At 43.8% G+C, this 23,799-nt stretch overlaps 1 long non-coding RNA gene across 1 annotated transcript; it reads left to right on the forward strand.

The window, feature by feature from the left end:
* The first annotated feature begins 724 nt into the window (after nucleotides 1–724).
* LOC135445933 (uncharacterized) lies at nucleotides 725–9,338 on the forward strand. The gene is made up of 2 exons (XR_010439637.1): nucleotides 725–6,245; nucleotides 8,442–9,338. It is a non-coding gene; the product is annotated as an uncharacterized LOC135445933 (long non-coding RNA).
* Nucleotides 9,339–23,799: the final 14,461 nt, after the last annotated feature.

Consider the following 23,799-nt stretch of genomic DNA (forward strand, 5'->3'; position numbering starts at 1 on the left):
AAAGATGGAAAATCAATTTGGGATATAGGATGCCCCAGGCTGATTTGGTTAGAGTAAATTTATTTATGTCTAATCCCATTGGTTTTAGAAGTTCTGCGTTCAGTCTTCACCCCATAAGGAAATTCAAAGTCTTGGCACTCATCAGTGCCAAAAAATAAATAACTGACCAAGATTCTCTCTTCAGACCTGTCCCAAGTGAAATTTTGTGCCTAATTTTGTTTTGTTTGTTTCATTTGCATATGTGACTGGAACCAGTGCCTGCTAGTGGTATGGTGAATAGCAGGGAGCCTTACACAAATCGCATGGAATAAGCTCATGTCAGGCAGGGGCACAAGGGTGACATGAAGGTTTGACATACATCAGCTTCTTGAAAACACTGTGTATGCTGTCAGTCACTGAGAAGGAATAAGTATGCTAAACAAAACCTTTCAAGCAGTTCTTCTCTGCTTTAAGATGCTCTGGCAAATTCTGCAACAGGGTCTAAACTAGTTGGAAAACAATCACCTGGAAAAGAAATCTCTGGGAAGCTTTTGAGGTGGCATTGTTGTTTAGAAATGATACTCCTCAATTCAGTGCCCTCATCCCCAAACCACACACTGCTGTTTCTCACTCCCCATTTTCCCTTTCGTTTTGGCCAAAATTAGGTCTTTTTAACAAAATTCTTTTAATGTCCTTTTGATGGATCAGAACAAATGGAAGAAAGCACTCTTCATGTGTTACAAAAAAACCAGGTACATTTCCACTACCTTTTGGAAGAGCACTGGGAATATCCCTCGTCTGAGCACTGGACTGCTATGATTCAGCCCAAGGAACCTGCTTCACATTGATGCTCAACACTGCTGCACCAGCTCTGTGCAAAGGAGGTGACACCCGTGGGTGGTGGAAGGCATCAAGAATCTCCAAACCCTCTTTCACAAGTTTGTGAAAACATGATTGAATATTGCTTCTGCAGCCAACAGGAGCAGGAAACCACTTCTGAATTAGAGCCAGAAGTCACTTATAAAATACTTCTTTGGCCACCTGGTGCAGGGCTTGCAGCACCTCAGGTACGTTAATTCACCTGGTTCCTTACAAACCCCAAGGGAGATGGATAATCATCCTCTCTTTCTTGGAGAAAGCAGAGTGAAACATGAGAGGTAAAATGCTTTGATAATGACAGTCAGACCCTGGCAGCATTTTGCAGTTAGAAAGTGCTGGCTCCTGGAGGGCTGCCAGGCATTTCTCAGAGACAGGCAGGAGCCTGTGTGTGCTGTGCAGGGCATGTGCAGTGAGCTGGCAGCATCCTGGAGCCTTTGGTGTGCCAGCAGGCAGGCTGCACATTAGCTGGGTCTGGAAGCCCATGGTGGTGCAGGCCAAGGAACTTTGAGCCAGTTAGCAGGGCTTTGCCAGGTTGAATCCATAATAGAGGTAACACATGAATTCTGCTTGAGGGCTATCTCTGCTTGCTGCTCCACTGTGCTGTGAGGAGCTTGGGTTGGTGCTTACAGGGGTGATTATTTGTCTTGTCCTTTGCTTTTTGGGTACAGAGCCTTTAGTTCCTCTTCCTTTGCAGTACAGGGGGTAGCTGTCTCCCTTTCTGAAGCAAAGCCTGGTGATAACCATGTGTTACCACCACAGATAGTCAGCGTTGAGCCACAGTCACAGTGGTGGCAAAACTGCATTTCATTCCTATAAGGGGAAGGGCAAAAGGCTCACTGAGGATTTAATGTATCCTGCTGGAACAGAAACCAGAATGGCTTCTCTGCAGGGCATCCTGTCTCACTAGCTTTACGGCTGCCCAAACAGTCTGCCCCTCATAAACAGATAGGATTTAAGAGTCATGAATGTATGGTAGCCCTCAGTCTGTGTATAGCTGAGCAGCTGGCTTGTCCAGGTTAGGCATTAGGAAAACCTTTCTGGGTGATAAAGGGGGAATGATAAAATCATTTATGTTAGAAAAAAATCTTTGAGATTGAGTCCAACCTGTGACCAAACACCACCTTGTCAAGTAGACTATGGTATCGAGTGCCACATCCAGTTGTTTCTTGAATGTCTCCAGGGACAGTTACTCCACCACTTCCCTGGATAATTCATTCAAGTGTTTAGCAACCCTTTCTGTGAAGAAGTCCTTCCTAATGTCCAACCTGAACCTCCCCTGGCATAGCTTGAGGTAATTTCCTCGTGTCTTGTCACTTGTTACCTGGGAGAAGAGACCAGCCCCCACTTTGCTACAACCTCCTTTCAGGAAGTTGTAGAGAGCATTGAAGTCACTCCTGAGCCTCCTTCTCAAGAGAAAGAGAAGGTGGACAAGCCTGTGCAGACATCAGGAGAGGCTTTGATGGTGGAGATTTTTAGGAACAAGTTGGACAAACCTTGTGTAATAGAGTAGTGATTCCTGCCTGAGAGCAGGGATTTTAATTGAATGGTTAATCTCAGTCTCTTCCACTCCCTTGTTGTGTTTTGGTGGTTTTTTTGGTTGGTTGAGTTGTTTTGGTTTTGGGTGTTTTTTGTTTTTTTTTTTGTATTGCTACTTTACTCTGTAAATTCTTTCTAGAAGTGTAAGTACAGAAAAGTGTTCAGAACATTTTTGCCCTTGGGTTCAGGCACTTGCATAATAGATGTGGCATTTTAAATCATTAACAACAAATGCCAATTCCTGCCTGCTGTGCAGTAGATAACTTTGGATAGAAAAAAGTGGCAGGCTAAAGAAATTTAGATTGTTCTTGAACTCTCCCTGCACCTTCTGGGAAAATCAACAACAACAACAAAAAAGTAAGCAAAATCTAGATTGTATGCAATCTGTGGGCACATTGACAACCTGAATTGGCGTCACATATCCAGTGAGGACAACAAACCTGTGTGACTTCTCTTCAGTTATTAATTATACTTGTCAAAGGACAACAAACCTGTGTGACTTCTCTTCAGTTATTAATTATACTTGTCAAAGGTCACAGTGCAATATGGTTTACTTTTACCCTCAATTTCCACTGAAAAATGCTTTTAGGATGACTTATTTTGTCCTTTTTTTGATTGCTGACATGTTCCACATTTCAGTAGCTCTTGTTTGAATACACATAGCCTTAATCACTGGCCTTTTTTAATTTATCTCCTTTAAACTGTGAAAGTTAAAGGTTTGTAAGCCCTAAAAATCCATATATCCAGCATCTCCAAGGCCTAGAGGTGAAACTGAAAAATCATTTCTCCTGAGTAAGGTGAGTTGGATTTGACTTCAGATCTCAGTGTGTACAGATGATCTTTGTCTTTTCCTTCCTTCAAGATGTTTTTGTGGAACTGCTGGGGTTTGTCTTGCATCCTTCAGAGCTCTGCTTTTTTTTTTTTTTTTTTTTTGTCTGAGCTGACAAGCCTGATAAATTTACCACACAGGAGCATCCCTGTTTGTGTTACTATGTTATTTATATATAAAAATGCAGCACTGGAAACAGCACTTCTGCTGTGAGACCTGTTCCAGCTGAAGTCTGCATCCAAGAAGTCCTGCTGTGGTCTGCTGCCATGTACCTACTCCCTAAGATGGCTGTAAGATTGAGAACTCTGCCTATGAAGGGCCTCAATGCAACTAAACTGAACTTTCTACTTTTGATCATCTAACAAAACTCATAAGCTTCTTCCAGATAAAAGAATTCATCATGACCTCTAGTCTGTCTTAGGACTGTACATGAACTTTAGGCTCCCATAGTCACAACAAACTGTAGGTTTCCAGGGAAGGGAATCATTAATTTGGAAGACTGACATCCGTTGCATCCCGAAGGACAGATCCAGCTGAGGATCCTTCACTCATGCCTGAAGGAGCTTTGCATTTGGCAGCACAGTGTCCTAAATCTGTGCTAGCTCTACAGTTGTCAGCAAACTGTTCTCCTACTCCTATCCTTTTCCAGATGTTTAAGAAGTAAAGCTGTATTTTACTCTTACTGTCAGCTGTTTGAGAATGCTGCTGCTTTTTAAATAAATACAAAAGTTAGGATCTTAAATCATAGATAATGTATAAATACTCTTTAAACCCACATTTGAATAGAGTTTCTGTTGCTCACCTGTCAGGGCTCTGTTGCTGTTACTGGAGCTCAGAACACCCCTGGCTGAATGTTTCAGGGAACTTTGCTCCCCTTGCTGTTTAGGTGATTTGGTAATACTGGAAAATGCAACTCTTTTGGCTGGAATCTTAAGAAAGCTTCTTTCTCTCTCACTCACTCCCATACCCCTTCTGAGTTGTGTTTTGCATTATGTTGACCTCTGGAAAAATATTACTCATGCAGAGATTCTGTGACTGGCCAAATTTTATTTATTCTTTCCTCTCATGCCACCAAGTGATATATTAATGTTTGATCCTCAGGTTTTCTTACAATGTATGCTTACTCTGTCTAATAGAGCATCAGTCCTGAAATTATTGTCAATTTTATTTTAGACCATATGTTTTATCTGGTTGGCAGAGTAAGGAAACAGAAGGAGTGTGACAGGGAAGGCAGGTTTTGTTTACTGTACTTTCTCTAATAGACCAATGTAACTAGAACGCACTTAGATTAGATGAGAGGGATGGGATAGTTTTGCTTTCTTCTCTGTGCAATTATAGCTTGGACAGTGACCTGAAAAACTTTTATCAAGCAGAAGGAATGCTGTAAAACAGCTGTTGCAAATCACCTAGCCATGAGCACCATTATCTGTATTGGGATAGTATTCATTCATTTGCTTTCCTCACCACCTGTCTGCTCTCCCTTTGCTGCTCTGTCCTTGTGAGTTTACTTTGTCTTTACTCAGCAGTGTTCATGAGGTGGTTCCTTGCCCTGGCTCTCTTTCCTAATAACACTCATTATTTACTTTCTTAACCTATTAGAATTGTATAGAAATAATATTGTCCTGTCATTTTTACCATTGAAAATTAATTAATATATGGCATCAGTTTTCCAAAGAACTTCATAAAATGGGATACTATTTGAAAACAGGACTGTAACTCAGATATTCAAATTCTCATTTTTCATAATCTCACTTTTATACTTTTTAGACTTTGTAATGACAGCTTCATTCTTTGATCTGAATAAGCAGCTCAGACCTTGTGCAAATGAATAGTGTTTCCAAGAAGTGTTTGTATTTACAATGTATTTCATGTATAAGAGCTCCAACCAACTGAAATGCTGAAAAGTTTCTTTAAATGAGATTTTTTTTTATGGTGTCTAGTTATACATGATTTAAGGTTATAGACTTTCATTTCAGTCAGTTCCTGGTCTTTATATTGTATGTGTCCTGTATAACTCCATCCTCCAATTCATGTGTGCAGCCACAAAAAAAACCCAGACAAAGCAAAACAATTCTGAGACAAGAGTAACACAGAAGAAAAGATGATTAAAGGTATGTCTATCAAAGGCAACAATTACCAGATTCCTTCTATGCAGGTGTTTGTATTAGATAGTTAAGTATCGTGAAAAGTCTGTGACAATAGAGATAGTTGTATTGGAAGAGTGGTAGTGCACATTGTATCTATCTCTTTTCTTGCTGTAGCTGCACGATGGGAAATTCTCCTGAATTTCCTCTCTGCAGTGTCTAATGCAGAAAAGCCAATTCTCTCATTTGCTCTTTGTTTTGGTAATGGTTATCTCTTCATTTATCTGTTAGTGAAAGTAGACAGGGAGTGTTTTATGTGCAGGCACCTATAGCTCACAGGACTGGCATAGTCATTTAGAGGAGAGTGGTGGGGTGAAATGGATGAGACTTTTGTTTAGACAGGGATTCTGTTCCTAGCTCTGCCTAACGTGACCCTGCTCAACTTTCCTGAGCCTTCTGTATTTTATCTCTGACATGGGTGGACTGATACTTGCTTTCCTCATAAAGCTGGAAGATGGAACAGTGCTTGATAATTATCTATCTGAAGTGTCAGCATCATTAGGCATGATCAGGGGAAGAAGTAAAAACAGGACTCTTGGGTCTCCTCCAAGCTTTCTCTGGTTGGCAAGGCACTCCAGCTATCCCAGCTGTTCTTCCTGTAAGCACCAGTTTTACTCAGCTGTTCTTATAAATGATAGAGGAGGGACAGTGGGTTCAAGAAAAATGCATGGGATGGGTAGGTAAAATCTCTAGAAATGCTAAAAAAATGTATGAAAAGTGACACCCTTCTTTCTTCTGCAAGTGGATCTCACAGCAGTGCCACACCACCTCTTAAATCCTGATGGACACTCTTCTTGCCAAAATCTGAATTATTTCTACAAACCCCAGAAATATTACAGGCTTTTTAAAGAATCATGGGATCATTTCGCTTGAAAAAGGTATTTAAGACCGAGTCCAGCCATAAGTTACACTGTTAAAACTGTCATTTTTACTGCCCTTGATTCTAGAAGTAGATGCAGGCCAATGTAAAGGGTGATGTTTCTCCTAAAATATGCACACATTTTTTGCATTTACTCTGGAAAAGAGCACTGAATTAAACTGAGGCTGACTGATCAAGATAAATACCAAAAGTTCAAAGGAGGATTTTTTTTATTTACTGGCAATGTAGAAAAAAACATAATCTCCAATTCCATAGTTGCTTTTTTTTTGTATCACAGATAGCAAGCATCTTGAGAATTCACCCTGAACACAACGGGAATGTCAGCATGAAGAATATTACTATTTCAGGTCTTTATCAGTTTGTCTTAATCCAAAATATTCACAGAGTTAAGATGTAATTTGGTGGAAATATACATGGAGTCCCATGTATAAACATTTTTGTGCTGTCTGCAGAAATGGAGTCTGCATTTATCCTAAGCTTTAGTGTTCCTCATTGGTTTTAGCGTGTAGGGGAAACTGTAAAAAAAAAAACAAATTAACAAGCCCAAGCAACATTTTTGTCCCTCTCAGATTAGCTCTTTTTATGAGTTTGCTTTGAATTTCATGGCACTGTGTTTATGTCCAAATTTTCTCATTTCCTTTTGTGTGGCAGTTTTCCCTGGTTTGGATGGGTCTTTCATACCAAAAAAGGCAAAACCAGCATAGAATTAAAGAGAGTTGAAGGTGTGATATTTAAACCTCTTTAAATCATAATCCTTTGTTGTTGATTGTTTTTTCAATCTAACAGCTTTGTTAGGATCTAGGGTAAACAATCACTAAGAAATGAGAAAAATATAATTCAATCAGAGCAGATTATTTGCATGCATTATCACCACAAACATATGTATATGTATCCTCAATATGCCATGCACAGGAAAGCTTACTTGGGATTTCATGTACTGCATTTGGAGCAAGAACTCAATTTTAATTGCCTGAAGGTCCTCTTTTCTGCCCTGTCTTACATCTTATCATCCATCCAGACATGGGTCTCTGATATTTTGGCACCTGCTGGATCTCAGGTTGAACCCAGTTAATTAACCAATATGTTGTTGTTTATTTCAATAAAAATACCAGATTTCTTACAAAGAAATTAGGCAATTTTCACCCTCTGAGCCCAGCCTCATGGGACAGGCAAGGACAGCTGTAAAGTCCTTCTTTTTTAAGAAGTTCTGGTTAATGTCAGCTGAGAAAGCTCTCAGTAAACAAATGAATAATTGATTGCTCAGCTTTCACATAGCTACTGCATTTCTGGGCTCACATGACTCATTTGTGAAACATTCCTGTCGTCCTAATGCCATAACATTGGAGAAATGATGATTGTTTCTTGGAGGATTCTTCTGTGGACATAGTTGCCAAGACCAAAGCTGTAATGGTTTGTTATTATGACCTTTGTTATTCCATTAGGCTCAATAGCTTTAAAAAAATGATGTGTGCATACTTTAGGAAAGTTTTTACCCTTTACATTGACCTGACATCATAGTTTATGCTACAAAATGTATTAATGACAAAGTAGTGTTTTCATGTCAGGAGGACAAATTTTAACAACTATAATCTGCCCTTAGTCATCATAAATACAAATGTATTGTTAAAACAGACCTTGTTAATGCAGCCAAGACAAATGTTAGGCCATATTTCAAATGAATTTGAAGCACTAGTCTATACACTCCACGATTTTTTTTTGTGTGTCTTCAAATACATTATTGTCAAAGCACTGTTAACATGGTTTTCCAGGGGGTATTGTAGAGCAGTAATGGCCCATCAGATGCAAACAATCTAGGCTGTTTTTTCTTGATTACTTGAAGATGTGTAAATGTCTTTGAGGATATGGAAGGGCATAGGGAGCATCCAATTAATATTGTTCTGATAGTTTTTTCAATACTGGAAAAATCAGCTGTAAAAAAACTTGTGATCTGACAGTAATTGCAAATTGCCATGTACAGTAAAGAGTTTCATTTATAATAATTCTATACATTATAATTAACTGAAGTACACCCTATGCAGTACCCACTGCTGTGATAAGTTTGCTGTTGCTCTAGAACCTTGAGGCTAGTACAGACCTCAAGTGCTCTGTTCTGGTTTTGCTTCCATAAATTAATTAATTGTATGTAAGAAGGTTGGCTTTGTTCCTTGGCTAACACCGTTTCTTGGACTCGCAGGTCTCTCAGGGCAGAATGGAACTCCAGAAGAAGCTGCAAAGCAGAAAGTCTCCTTGTTTTCTTCCAGCTCCCTTTCATATTTCTTAGCTGGTGTTTGAATAGCTGCATAGACCTGCCCTGAGAGGTCCCAAGGAAATGTATAAGAAATGATTGGCCTTGGTTTTTCCAATGCCTTTGAGGACAACCGCCTGTCACTCTGACACCAGCATGCTACCAACATCATGGAAACTTCCCTTGTGGAGACTTTGCTGTCAGGCTTTCATGCAGAGAAAGGAAACAGTGAACTTTCAAAACTCTTCCATAGATTTGCAAGGAAGCAGAATTGAGTCAAATTTGGTTATGTGTGGGTTCAGATAAAGGGAAGTTTCTCCACACTGCTTAGGTTTACAGGAGAAATGCACCAGAAGATCTCCCCCCTTTTTAACTCTTGTTAACAGCGGTACTGGAGAAACATTCTTTCACTCAAAATGACACTGCACTAAGGCAAGTTTGCAAATATCTGTCCTATTCACATAGTAAACTGAAGAACATATATTTATTTACTGCTACAAAAAGTGATGAAGAATTTTTGATGTCAGGGAGCAAGAAGAGAGTTAGCATAGCATGTCTCTGCAAGATGGAAACGTCCATTGCATATTATCCTATGCATATGGATAAGTACATATTTAAAGATTCAGTTCTCTGGTTTTAGACCTAAATCCTTATGGAAAATGGTATGTGTCTTAGGAATCTTGGATGCAAAATTATCATGCTTCTGCTCAGTGCTGTTTAACTGCTGAATTAATCAAGTGCAATTGCTTAAGGCCCTGGAGGGAAGGATGTAATAAATCCTGGGAATATTTGTTCTGGTTTATGACTGGGAGAAACTGTGTAACATTAAATCAGATGTTATAAACATTTGCAATGGCACATTTTCCTTACTCGGGGCATTGTGGCATGAATCTTGAGAAACTAGAGAGGGTATGTCCTGAGGACTGGATGCACTTATTCTAATTTTTTATAGCTGACAGCATTGCTTTGCATGGGGTGGGAAGGGACCGGCTGCTGAGGAGCTGCACGTTGTGCATCCCACGCTTTCGGGTAGGGGGCAGTCAGGTACCGCACACGGAGCTGGGAGCCCAGCTCCAGGCTGAGCCTGCTGCCCCGGCCTTTCGATGGAGAGCATCCCCCATCCCCTGATAAACATTCCTGAGGTGGAGTAAAAGAGAGATGCATTCATGTACCCAGACTCTAATATTGCTAGGGAGTTGGACGATTTGCTGAGAGGACATGGAGCTTCTTTGCCCTGGGAGCAGGAGCTGCAGAGACATGCAAAAACAGTTGAAAAAACTATCCTGGCTGAAATAGGAATCTTCTTAAGTTTAAAATGGAGCTGCCTTGAGCTATTTTCCTCCCTGCAGTGGGGGACAGTCCCAGTACACTGAGCAGAGTGTGCTGTTCTCATGCACAGCATGTCCTGCCCATGGGACATAGATTACTAGAAGCAAAGCAAGGAGGCAGAGCTTCTTTCCCTGGAAAAGATAAGTGCCTGCCATTCCAGCAAAAGAAGCTTTGTCTCACTTTAAAATACAATATCCTGAGGCACTTGTGGGGTTTTTTCCATCTAAATTACAAGTACCTGAACAGGGTGGTTGTACCATGCTTGTTCACTGAATGCTTTGCTCTGAATCCTTCAGAGCTGCTTAGAACCTTTGGAAGGTCTAAATGGTGTCAGCCTGGATAAGGAGCCAAGCTGGACTCCACTTGTGCCAGGGAATGAAGGGTGAGCTGAAGTTTCTGGGTTTGAGCCCTGAAGAAAAGTCAGCCCTGCTCTTTGTTCTAGCCAGGAATGGATGAGAAGCTGCTGCTTCTGCCTCTTGTGCACCAGCCTTCCACTGCAGGAGCTGGTTGGTGATTTGCTAGGTGAAGCAGTTGGAGGGGTTGTGATTACTGCATCATCCCAGTACTTTGTGGCCCTAGACTGGGCACAAGAGCTGGGCTATTCCACAGGGAATAATAAGCCCCTGTGGTATCAGGTCTTCTTCTTGCTCAGGCATTTGAGAGCCTCTGGGTGATGGGAGGATGCAGCTGTTTGAGTTGCTCAAAAGGGTCTCTTGGGAAATTACTCCAGAAGCTATACAGCAGAATTGGAGCTTTTGGAGTTGTTCAACTGGTTCAAAGGAAGGCAGAAGACAAAAGGCAACCCAGGAGCAAATGTCTGCTACCAAGGCTGAGCATCTAGTGTTCATTCATCCCCTTGGACTGTAAAAACCCAGCAGGGGCCCAGTGGGACCACCTTGCTTGCACCAGTATTAAATCTGGTCCCATGTCACTCAGCTTCTGTGGGCTTCTCAGACCTTCCCAGCAGTTGTTATTATATTTCTAAAGTCCCATACCTCCTTGGTGTTTTCTTATGGCTGCAGATCTTCACAGCACAGACTCCTTCTTCTGCATGTTGCTCCTTCTTAGTCAGGGCTCCTTCAAGGCTCTCCCGGGCTCCTTCAAGGCTCTCCCTGGCTGGCCAATGGCCCTTTTATCCCAGTTATCTTCACTAGCCACAGCTGCAGCCCAATGAAGGACGTGGCAGCTGCAGCCTATGAAGAACAACCGGGATTTACTGGGGCAAGGCCTATATACAGGTATTCAAGTACAGTAGAGATATTTTACTAGGACTCAAAGGCCACCTATACTATACTGAGCAGAACTTGCACAGATGCTGGGCAGTGCATCGCAGACAAATCAGAACCTGCTTTAAGAATGCAGCTGAAAGCATAAAGGATGCAGGATGGAACTGCGTCTGCAGAGGGGGCTGAGGGTCTTCTGCTTCACATTTTGCAGTGGCTGCACTGTAGAGCACATCCCCAGAGCTGCACAGGGCAGGAGCCACCTGCCACAGCAGCCTTGCAGACACCCTGAGCAGCTGCCTGCTTCCCAGCTGGTGTTGGAAGTTTCTTTAGGAAAGTGCTCCCTGCTGAGGGGCTTTTACTCATCCAAGAGATATTTTTGTCATTTTCCATTGAGTTGATGGAAGCACAACTTGTGAGAATCAGAACATGCTTGGGCAGTTAGAGACCTTCCCCTCTCTGGGGGCAGTGCCTGGGTCGGAGCTGCAATGGTGGAATGCCTCAGGGTTTGCCTATCATGGCCTTAAATCCAAACAAATTCTCAGCTGTGATGCTGGCGGTGCTGGGGATGTTCCTGGGGCTGGTGCCCATGAGCACAGTGCCTCCATTTCTCTGCTCCCTGGCTTCTGCCCTTCTCATGCCAGTGCACCACACCTGTGCCTCTGTCCCAGCAGCCCAACGTCATATCAGCTTTGTTTGCAACAGCTGTAGAGAGCAGCAAGGCCACACCATGAAATATGACCAATTTTTGTCAGAACAATTTCCTGGGAAGCTTTTTTCTTTCTTTTCTGTTCTTTTTGTTTTTCTCCTTCCGTAACATAACTTTAGGTTTTAAGAGGGGAAGGAAAATAATAGTGTAGAGAAAATAGATTAGTGGGGTAGATTACTGGAACAAAGGGGCATTCAATGAAATTAGAGGGTGGTAAATTCAGACCAGAGGAAGTTTTTTTATATGAGGTGGTTCCAGGCTAAGGATCTCATTGCCTCTGGAGACAGCAAAGGCCAGCCGTGTGGTGGGCTTTGAAAGGGCTGAAATTTGGATGGGTAGCAGGAATGCTGAGAGTTACCGAAGTCAGGAGAGGGTGCATGGTGTTAATTGGGTGGAAATACTAAGCTTTCAGGCAAAAGATGACCTCTGTTTATCACAAGCTAGAATCTGCAGTGGAACAGGTTATTTCAGTGCTTGGTGGGACTCCAGAAGCAGACCTGAACATCCCCAGCACAAAACAGTGAGGCAGAGAAGCTCATTCAGGGAGCCTGCGGCAGCACCAGGTTATGACCTCAGAATATGCCACAGACCCACCCTTCCTCTCACAGGCTCAGGCTTTCAGAGCTTCTCATGTGAGCAGAGCTTGGACACAGATACTCTGGACTTATTTCTAGTAAGAAATTGTGAATGTCAAGAAACTTGGGTTTTATTCCTCTGCTTCAATGCTGTTGTAAAAATAAATGTCTTTAGACATATTAATAAAAGTTAATGGAAGTCTTGAATAGAGCTTTTTTCCCCTCCTACCTACCTAATAAAATGTATTGCTTTTTTTCCCAAGTATTTTTATATTAGCAGGCAGCGGCTGCTGTGGAGGAGAGCTGTTCTAGTGCTGTAAAATGACTCCAGATGGAGACCCTCTTGCTGTTCACTGACTTCAGGCTCAAGCGAAGCTGAAACGTAATGCTTGTCCTGATGGTCACCATCCTCAGCCAGGAAATATGGGAATCTGTTTGGCTCAGGGAACAGTGGTGATCTCCCCTTACAATGTCTGATTTATTGGATGTCTGCTAAAACAATAGTTTTGGAATAATTTTTAGATTTTCTTTAAGAAAAGGAAGAAAATGAATGAAATGGGACTGATGCTCTAGGCTTGACAGGCATAGCACAGAAATCAGTCCCCACAGATCTGGCATTAACAGTCATACTGAACGTCTGGATCCAGTGCTCATGGCAGATCATTTTTCCATCTGCTTGGGAAAGTCATGGCTGCTCTCTTCCCAACAGCTCAGATGATGGCACAGAGATGCAGCCAAAGCTTCTTACTGGCAGGCTAAGCCAGCAAGAGCTGTGGGTGCCCACCACCATCAGGACCAAATGCTATAAAAAAGAATTAAAAATAGAAAACTTGTGTGATGCTTACTGTGCAAGGAAGGGGAAAAAACTGATTTTTTTCCAGTGGGCAGAGGTACATCACTGCTGTGGGGGCAGTGAGGTGACAGGCTGAGCAAATCCAGGGTGAGCTTGGTCCTGCTCAGGACATCTCTGCAAAGCACCTGGTATCCAGACATGCTGCTGCAGCAGCAGGAGGGCATGCAGTCTGGAAAGATTATACCACTGCTAGAATATGCAGCAGCAGTAGTAGAATAAGGATTTTCTGTGCCCTAGTGCTGAAATGCTTCAGGATTTATCTATCAAGCTCTGAAATCCAAACAAAGAAAATCCTGGCTCTGGTGGAGCACTGAAACAGATGCTCCCTCTTGTTCCTTCTGGTATGAAAGAGGCAAAAGAAATTATCTATTAGTTTATCTAGGCTAAGATGTATAGTAAGAGTCTTTGCATCATGGCCCCCTTTTGTTCTTGCAGAGAACCCACCCTTTCTCACCTATAAGAAATAGATGCACATTTCAAGTTTTCCTTGGGAATGGCTTGCACTAAGCTAAACTTTTATTCCCTTTCTGTGTAGTCTGCCAGGTTTTCTGCTCTCTTCTAAGTGACCCACACTCTAACAGCTTGTCCTGGCTGCTGTGCTATTGTTCCACACACATGTGCTATCACCGCTATTGCTGCTGGGCTGTTTGTCTTTTGATTGCAAGTGGCTGGAAGATTAAGCCTCAATGAGCCCTGTGACTTTCTCATGGGTTTTCCTCTCCTCCAGCAGCTCAGCCTGGCAGGTGACTTTGCCATTGTTGTGCTGTCTGGGGCTACCTACGCACTAGGAAGTTCACAGGGGAGATTTTCTGCGTTTTCCTTTCCTTGCATGGATCTGCAAACACTCTGTCAAAGCCAAGCGCTTGACTTTTCTGTTGTCCTCACGGCAGCACGCTGAGGGTCAGCTGTACACCATGGTTTTCTACAAGAAACTTGGAGATTTCAAGGAGGGGAAGTATAATCCATTGTTGGATACTGGTTCAGTTGGGTTTCCTTCTCCACTGAAAACAGCCGACAGGAAAGCAGTTACAGGAGCAGATGTGACTTGTGACGTAAATGTTCGTTCTGCCCCTTTTGTGCCTTTTTTTTTTTTTCTATTAATCCAATAGGGCAATTCCAAAGCAAGTCAGCTGGTATGTGAGACACATGGGCCTATGGTGGTAATTTCAAGTTTTCCTTGGCTCAGTCAGATCCAGGGACAATTTTCAATACCTTAGCAACCATTTTTTAAAATAAAACTAGCAAGTAAGAGGAATTTTTGGAGCAACTTCAATATGTGCATCCTGTGTAATTGCCTTCATGAATCCCACTGCTCTGTGTGTACTCTGTTGTGAGCAAGGTATTGAAGTGTTGCTTGTAATCCCTTTGTAGTAATAAATCTGTGCTTTCCAGCTTATATTTCTTCTCAAGACAAGTTAAATCCATAGCCTGAAATCTGGAAATAAAGCTGGCTTTAACTATTTAGGTCTTTTAAATCACCTAATTTTTAAGGACATCACATAATTTCTGCTGTATCAGATGGAGCTGTTGCAGAGTGTTTGTAATCATTCAGATGCTCACTTGTCCGGGTGTTTTGTGAGGATAAGCCCAGTGGGCCATCAAGTTTGATCTCCCTCTGGGTCCATAGTAAGGCCAGCAATCTGGCTATTAGCACACTGGTCCCTTGGCCCAAGCCCCTTCCCTGAGCAGCCTGGTGTCCCAATCATCCTAGTGCTGTGAATTGTCTCCCCAGACAGCTGCAGCTCAAGAGCTTGTGTCTCCCTGCACCAAAAGCTGGATGTGTCCTTGAGCTTCCTCGATGCCAGCACAGCAGTGCCTTGGTGCTGTCCTTGAGCTACATGCCAGCCTTGGAATCCCAAAGGGAGTGGTAACTACTGGAGCTCTGGCAGTCAGACCCTGAGATTGCTCACCTCTTTGTGCACAGGACCTTAATGCTTCTCAGACTCGCCTGGCATTGTCTGCCCAAAGCTCATGTGTCAGCTGGAAACTGGACACACAGGCTGTTACTGACTGGTGGCAGAGCCAGGCACACATGTGGTACACAGCTGGTTCAGTGGGTACACATCTTGGGGCAGAGGACATGTCTGCTGCTCGCCTTGCTGCTGCCCAGCACTGCAGGGGCCCCTCTCCCTGTGCACAGCACTGAGCACTGCAGCCGTGCAGAGACAGCACGAGCAGTGGTGCACATTATGGCTGCTCATGAAGTAGGGCACTGCGAAGCTGAATTTGCTCCATACCCTTCACTGGCAAGGGTTTTGCTTTCGTGTTCTGTAGGGGTATCAGTGGAAGGGAAGTTGGCAGCCGCAACTAGCAGGAGTGGCCACCAGCAGGCTGCAGCTCCAAGTGGCACCTGTTATTGCAAGGGCTGACTCTGTCTCACATTAAGTTATTCACATGCTCATATTTCTGGCCAGAGAAAACTCTTCCAAAATGTGCCCTGCCTCATTAGCAGTCCCCACCCAGGGACCTCCTTTCAACTTCTCCAAGCTTCCCAGCACCTCGCCACAGGGACCCGTCAGGGACACAATAGCTCCAGCCTGTTTATTTCATTTCACTTTTCCTCTTCTCTTGGCCGGCAGCCAGCAGAGATGTCCTTTGCAAAGATAATAGTTTCAACTTAATCATTCACCTCTTATGTGTCTAAAAGGAGTTAAGGAGACTGGAAGTTTCCAAGAAAAATAAATTAACTGAACTCTTTTGAGGGGGCCTCTTAAAGGCTGTTTTATTGATTTAAAAAAAAAATTTAAAAAAAGCAAAGAAGCAAGCTGTTCCTGCACATCACCCTTGCCCTATTTTTTTTTAAAATGGATGTTTAAATTTGGAGGCATGGTCATGAATAGGAGGATTATGAAGTGTTTCTCTTAGTGAGGATATTTGTGTTTAGAGAGATGCTTTCAGTGTGATATTCTAGTTGTTTTCATTCTGGGAGTTGTAAAGCTGGATCTGGATCTCAGAGGACTCCTTCCTCAGCCTGCATGTAGATGAAAGGCAAAAACTTACCCATTTATTTGGTTTTGGTAGATAGGTTGGTTTTATTGAGGGGATTGTGATTCTGTCTGGTTCATTCTTCCACCTGGCATGGGTGAGGGACAGTGGTTAAAACCCATCTCTTTCCCACTGGAATATCCTGTCTATGAAGCTGTTGAGAAAATACATGTCCTTGGGAACTAAAAATAAAGTGTTTTCCTTTGACAACATTTAACAAAGGCTTTTTTTTTTTTTTAACTGAAAACCTGAAAAATTGAATGGTTTTGATAAAGAAGCTCACTTGTAGTGGGAGGTGGATTAAGACACTAGCAGTAAGTCTGAACCTGAGGAATGAGCTCCTAAATCATACAGCTTTGGAGGAATCCATATTTTTGTGTAACCCTCAAACCAAAAGCTATGCTATGGTGGACCCTAAACCATAAGAAGAACCAAATGCCATCTGGAAAGACTGCAAGGACCAACAGGCTGCCCTGAGCTCAGGCTGCTTTCCCTTGGCTGTGGGATGGGGCTGTGAGTTGTGATTCTGTGATTCTATGATATTTTCTGTGGTTTTTCTACCTTCAAAGAAGCCTCTTTCCAGAAAAGAGTGAAGTATCTGAATCCATTCATCCTCTCCCATGGTTCTAGCTCCATCCTCTGAGCAAAGTGACTGTATGGTGTTCTAGCTCTCTGTTGTGGTGCTGCCTTTTGCTCATGCTTGAGTATGTGCATGTGTATGTACTTAACACCCTCTCCCTGCAGCTGTGGAGGGTCTCTGCCTGATCCCACCTTTGGAAAACAGGTTTCCTTGTGGGTACAGATTGTAGGACTCATGTAAGTTTCAATAAAATAGTGGGCAAGGGAATAAAGTTTTAACTGTCATTCACTATTCATAAAAATTCCTGCAGTGCAGACAGCCATTTTCCAGACTTTGACAACTAGGGGGAAAATTGTCCTGCCACGCAGAGTGGGATTTCCAGTTCTTCTTTCCAGCAAATGAAGGGCTGAATTTAGCAAGCTTGTAGTGAGATGGAAACAAAACATCCGTCCTTCTCTTCCCCCTCTTTTTCCCTTTTCCCCTGGGCATGCAGCGCCCCCCTCCTTAGAGAACGCAGACATGTTAATTTTCATGGGGCTGTGAGGAAGCTCTGGGCTGGCCGTTTGTTTCCCTCCCCCCTCACTGAGCACTCCAGTAACCACACATTACCCAAGCCCAGTGCTTTCTGCATGACTCAGATTTTTTTTAAGAACTAGAATCCAATGGACATTTTCTTCGCTGATACCACTGGGACTAGAGGTCTTTTTTTTCCCACCAACCTTAAAAACATGCTGATATACTGCAATTTTTTTTTCCTTTGCAATATTTTGTTATTAGAACAGCACCAAGTCCCACAGCACCAAAGGATGGGATCTCTTGCTCTTTTCTCCCTTCCTCAACAGCTAATTAAAAAAAAAAAAGTTTATTAGACATAAAAGAAAACACTGAGGGATGCTTGGACCATCCTTGATGGTTGGACTGAGCTGAGGGTGCTGGCAGTGCAGGATGGAGACAAGGCACAGGTTGCAGCACCCTGGGGTGCAAACAAGAGAAGGGAGACAGCTGCCATTCTGGCAATGGATCTGGCTGGTAAAAAAAACCAGCACTTTTCTTAGACCTGAGGCATCCAGCTGAGCCTGGGCATGTGTCAACCAATGCCAGGTGAAGAGCAGAAAATGCCTTTGTGAAGACAAAGGTAATGACAACCTGCAATCACTCTGTCACTCAGGGTCCAGGTCCTAAGAGTTCCCACTCAAAGCTCTCTGAAGGCAAGGAAAGAGGTTGTGGAAGGGCTGGCACCAGCTTTGGTTGCAACATAATGTGGCACAGATAACTGGCATGCTCTTCCGTGCTGGAATCGTAGATTTGTGTTGGGTGTCTGGGTAGATCTGTGTTCCTGCCGGCTCGGCGGAGGGAAGGCCCAGTGATCTTCCCCGGGAAGCACAAGCAACATGTGGAGCCAATGTGTGATTCCTCATGTGAATCCCAAGGAGTTCAAATGGACATGTTTGGGGCCACGATTCCCATCTGATGTTGCCTGCCTGATGTGATCATTCAAGCCTGAATTCCTTCAATTGACAGCCTTACTCTTTCCAGTCTCTTAGCATATACCACTCGGCTTCCCAGTCTGATGAGACCTGGATTTTCCCACACTCCTCCTTAAATGGAAACACATTGTTCATCTTCATTTTATTTATTTATTTGGTACAAAAAAACAAGATACTGCTATAACTTTGAAGTGCTAGCTTCTACAATGGTTGGTTCCTTTTTGGAGCAATGGGTTTTCCTAAATGCCGCTCTCAGCAAGATCCTTATCAAATTTTCCTTAACAGGAGACAATGAACATTTCACAGCATGAAGATAAAAAAATAAAAAGGTTGGTGAGAGAACAAATGCACTAAGTGAAGAGATAGCCAAGGTGAAGATGAGATCCCCCAGCCTTGTAAAAACAGATTATTTTCTGTCTGACTACATTTTCCGGACATTTCACTCATTGAGTCAGTTCCAGAGTTAATTGAGGGGTGAAAATGGGGAGCTGCGCAATGTCTGGACACTTCCATTTGGAGCCCATGAACTTCACACTCATGTGCCCAAATACCAAGAACCTCACTTCCAGTAGTTGCCAGGGGTAACAATTATGAAGGGATCTGACAGGGAGAAGTGACTGCAAGCCACCAGGGGTGGCTTTCCTCAACAGGAACACAGGTCACACTGGGACCAGTTTGTTCCCTACTGGGCAGCAAAACTAGAGTCTGACCTGTGTGGTGGCACTTGGAGCTGTAAGGAGAGAAAGCTCCTGCAGGACAGAAACCTCCTCCTCCTCCAGCTGCCAAGCCTTGTGGGGAAGGGGCAGCATCTCCCAGAGCCTACCCAAAACCTCTCCTGTGTCAGATCAATGCCAAAGGATGTTCTGGGCAGGGAGAACCTGGGGTCAGCTTCAGACCTCTCCTAAAAATGCCAATGCCACTGGACAGCTGGTGTGGTAGATGAGCAAGCACAAAAATGGATCATCCTAGCCCAGCATCTGCCAAATCTGAACAGCACCTGCCAGCTCAGCTCCACAAGAGCCTCCACAGGGGCAGGCCCTGCAGGTGGCCAATGCCCCGGGTCAAGGCAGGGTCCGGGGAGTTGGTTTTGCTGGGGACAATCACTGCTGGGCTCTGGCTGAGTCCGAGCAACTCCGTGCAGGTGGGTGGCAGCTCTGTGTGGAGGAAATGTGTCGGCTGGCGTCTGCCGTGGTTTTTTTTTCCTTTTAGCCCAATTGTATTTTTAATTATTTGTCAGATGGTTTCAAGCCAAGACTATGCAATCAGTCAATGTTTGTTTTTTAAAACAGAAGTAAACACTTTGTTATATAAACAAAGGAGTGCTCTGGTTTATTGCCCAGGGATAACACCGGCATTGTTGTGTGGATCCTCATCTGAAGGCTTTGAAGATTTCTTGCTCTATTTATTTTTCTAAAGATGGATAACTTTGTTCTATTTGCACAGCTTCATAAGGGCTTGAATAGACCAGGGGTAAAGTGCTGCAAAGGTGGGTCTGGCTCTGAAGGGGCCCGGCAGGAAAATGTGGTTTTGGATTCTGATCTCATCCCAAAAGTGTCTTGCATTTTGGTACCTTTAGATAGATTGGAAATGCCAAGGAACCAGAAACCTTCACTCCAAAGTCAACTCTGCTTTCATTAATAAGATGGCACTGAGAGAACAAAACAGCACTATGTGGAGCAGAAAGAAACCCATGAGGAATTCGGGGCTGAGACAGAGTTCAGCCCTCATCCCCACTCTCACGCTGGATGTTAAGGATCAGCATGCTGAGATGCAGGAGAGGTGTTCACACGAGGTGGTGGTGAGGGGTGCGACACAGGGGAGAAAAAAGAGCTGCCCTCCAAGCAATAGCAGTAACAGCAGAGCCTGGCCACTGCTGGAGAGATGCCGGCAGTGGGATGGGCAGAGCTGTGCCCCTGGGGCTGGGGAGAGGCTGAGCCTGGCTCAGATGACCTCCAGCACCCACAAAGGCAACATTCAGGGACCACATGTTCTTCTAATTTCTTCCTGTGAAATGTTGACCCCATTTTACAGATGGGAAAACCGAGCAGCAAAGCACAAGGACTCACATTTCTTGCCTATTGTGGGACTTAACTTCATCCTTTGGGCCTGACCTGGTATCATCCCTCACCTTGTTTTCTTGTCATAAAGTTGTTGCCTATGCCTGTGATCCGCTTCTACAAGTGCTGGAGATCATTACAAATAATATTAGATTTATCACTTCTCTGTGTAACATGCCAATCCTGGCAGCATGTTGTAAGAGCACAACAGCAACAAGAAGCATATGTTCTCTAAGTCAAGTTAGTGGGATTTTTTTTTTCACTGCCAAGGACAATAATTTTTTTCCTTTTTTTTTTCTTTTTCAAAATAAACATCAAGCTGGAATGTGCTGCAGCAAATGGCTTGGGCTCTATTATATTTCATGCAGCTTTCTAAACAATTTTCAACCCTGCTGGCCCAGTGTCAAACAGAAGGCAACCAACAATAGCAAAATCCCATTAAAGCTGAGAAGGTTCCTTCCTGAGGTGAACACGGCCAGAAATAGTAACCTTGGCTCTCTTTCCAATTTGGCATTGGGGACTAATAATGCCTGTTCTCCTAATGGAAATTATCTAATTTCATCCAAGTGCAGCTCCAGAGAGAGCTGGACTGACGCACAGTCAATATAACAACATTCTTCTTGAAGAGCTGAACAATGGGGCTTTGGTGGGACCGTGATTAACAACGTCAAACTAAGAACAAACAGAAGGTGTAAAAATAGGCATCTGAGGAGTTGACACAACGGACTATTTTTCATCTGTAAGGCCAGAGGAGAATAGCTTGTTAAATCGTGTGCTTGGAGCACTTCATCAGATGTTGTGTGGAATGACGAAAAAAAAATCCATTTCCCATCTGGATCTGAATGTACTGAGGAACTGCACATGCCTTATTAATATAAATCACGCTAGGAATATAATTCCCATTAGCATTAAAGAACCATTTTTCAATGAAATACTCTTACACCAGGAACACCTAATGGGAAATAATGATGTTTGCTTCATTTGGAGAGAATAGTAAAATACAGAGTGGAGACGGAGAAGGTAGAGAAGCATTTCTTCTTTCCAGTGCAACGGGTTTTTGCGTCTCTTGTAAGATATCCGCTTCCCAACCTAGCAGAACTGTATCCAGCCTCTATACAGAAGCCCCCAGAGGTGGTAGGGAATGGTGATGAGGGGAAGAGCTCCTCCAGAAAACTGGAACAGTGCTACAGTGCTATGGCCCAGGGTGAAAGCGCTGCTGTCCTGTTTCCCGCAGGCCCCCACCCAGGCTGGGTGAGAGCAGAGGTCCAGCCTCCCTCCCTCCACCCCTGCTTCCCTTCTTCCCTCCACCCCTGCTTCCTCCCCAGGGCAGCCGCATATTTGGAGAGAGCTGAGATGGCTTCAGGCCACCTCCACCCCCTTACCCACATGGTTCAACCTCACCCTGTGGAACTCCTTGTTGTCAGCCTAAAAATAGCCCTCCCCAAAACCAAATCACCACTGTGGACATTATTTCTCACGTCTCAAGAAAAAGCAGCAGTTCCTACATTTCTCTTTAACACTGAAGCCACAGCTGGTCTCACAGTGGTATATTAGGAAAGCAGAAGCATTAGAACTGGGTGAAACCACCACGCAACTCATTAGCTCTGGTGCCTTGCCTGCTTTCCCCAGGGCTCTGGCTCTGGTATTCGCTCTGCAAAGACTGCATGTGCCTGGGGTGAATGCCAACCCCTGTGTTTGTGCAGGCACACAGTGGCTCCCAAACCTCAGCATCACCTTGCTTTGACACTGAGAATTTACCCTCCTTCCCTGCCTTAAGCACTGCAGCTTCCTTCTAGCTCCTAATGAAAGTTTAGCCTTGAAATGTAGGACAAAATTCCCACCTCTGGTGAAGCAGATATGGTTTATTTTAATTTTTACAAAATCTCAAGTAGCTATTTACTTGGTATTATTTTTAGAGGGTGAGAGGGGAGGTCTGTGTTTTCATAAAACCCCCAGCTATGCGTTGAGGCAGTGGGATTTTGTGCGGGACACGACACAGTTAACTTGGCTCTGTGTTGTGGCCGATGGCATCCAGGAATGACCTCGCTACCCCTCACTCACCCCACAGGTCACCCCCTGCTCAGGGTCTGCCAAAATTGTGTCATTTTCTTGTTCTCTTTCCTCCTAACAACAATAAAACTGATGAAACGTATGGAAATTGCTAGTAATGAAAGCAAATTGCACCAGAAGTAATACAACACCATGCTGCCCTCAGCCTCAGCTTTCACACCTGGTTAGTCCCCAGAGCTTCCAGAAACCAGTGCCTTTCTCCATGTGAAAGTCCCAGTTCCCCCCTCCACACCCAGCCCTGCTTCCTGCAGCCCAACCCTCAGCTCAGCCCCCTCCCTGCATCAGCCAACTCCTTTTCACCTTCCCTTTGGTCTCTGGTCCTTTCAAATCAGGTAGGAAACCTCTTACATATTTCAAAACACCCAAGATGGGAGACAGATTCCTCATAAGGAATATTTCTCTACTTCCAGACTTTGGTGGGTAGCAGTATCCCACAGAAAGCAGCTTGACACTATAGCCATCCCTGCCTCCTGGCTGCAGGCAATGCTGCTGCCTGGGTATGCCAGAGCCCTGGAGAACATCCAACATCCAACGGATGCCCAAAGCATCCTAGGGAGGAAACCTGAGAAAGTTTCATTGAGAAGAGTAAAGCCTTGTGGCTGAGCTCACTCCCAGCAGTTCCAGTGGCCATGCACCCAGATCAAATGTGACCTAGGAGGGTTGCTGTGATTAAGGATTTTATTGTTAGCTTGCACTAGAGGGTGCTGCTTCATTAGGCTTTGAGAAAGATCGCAGTAATGGGACCACCTCCGATGTCTTTATTCCTTGCAAAGTTAGGCTGAGACCTGAAACGTGTTGCGGTTCATATTACCATTCAGAGTGGCCTCAAAATGAAATGGATTGCTTAGCTGGGAAAACGAGAATGTCTTGGCTTAGAAAAGAGTTTATACATCTGGGGGGCAAGAGTAAACATTTGGGTTAGACACTGTGACAAATGAAATGAAAAACTGGTCAGCCTTGCCTTTTTTCTCTCCATTTCACAATTCTGAGATGAATGGATGCCTCAAGGAACTGAGAAATCAGGGAAAAAATTAAGAACAGGACAGTGAAGGCAGACGTGGGAGATAATGAGACTTTGGAATTCACTGCTACAGGACAGATAAATCAAAATCTCATGATAATTTCTTAGAAGAGATAAAAGCAAAATACCTTTTATGACCGCTAGTCTTTTGGCTAAGATAAAGGTAACCAGATCCCAGGCACTGAGATATAAAATGATGGGTTAGAGGTATCAGTAGGAAATTACTTCCCCTGTGTGCTGCATTGCTGCGTTGACTGCGCCTCCTCTGTTTTTGTTTCCATTTGCTGCAGGTGTGGAGGAGCAGCTATTGCTGTAGGCAGCATCCCAGACCCATAGCTGGGAACGGGATAGCTTACACCGTCCTGCTCAGCTCTCAGAACATCTGCCCACCCTCCTGGGTGTCTCACAGGGAGGTGAC

The sequence above is a fragment of the Zonotrichia leucophrys genome, chromosome 3 (genome assembly GCF_028769735.1).
Source record: "Zonotrichia leucophrys gambelii isolate GWCS_2022_RI chromosome 3, RI_Zleu_2.0, whole genome shotgun sequence".
NCBI lineage: Eukaryota > Metazoa > Chordata > Aves > Passeriformes > Passerellidae > Zonotrichia > Zonotrichia leucophrys.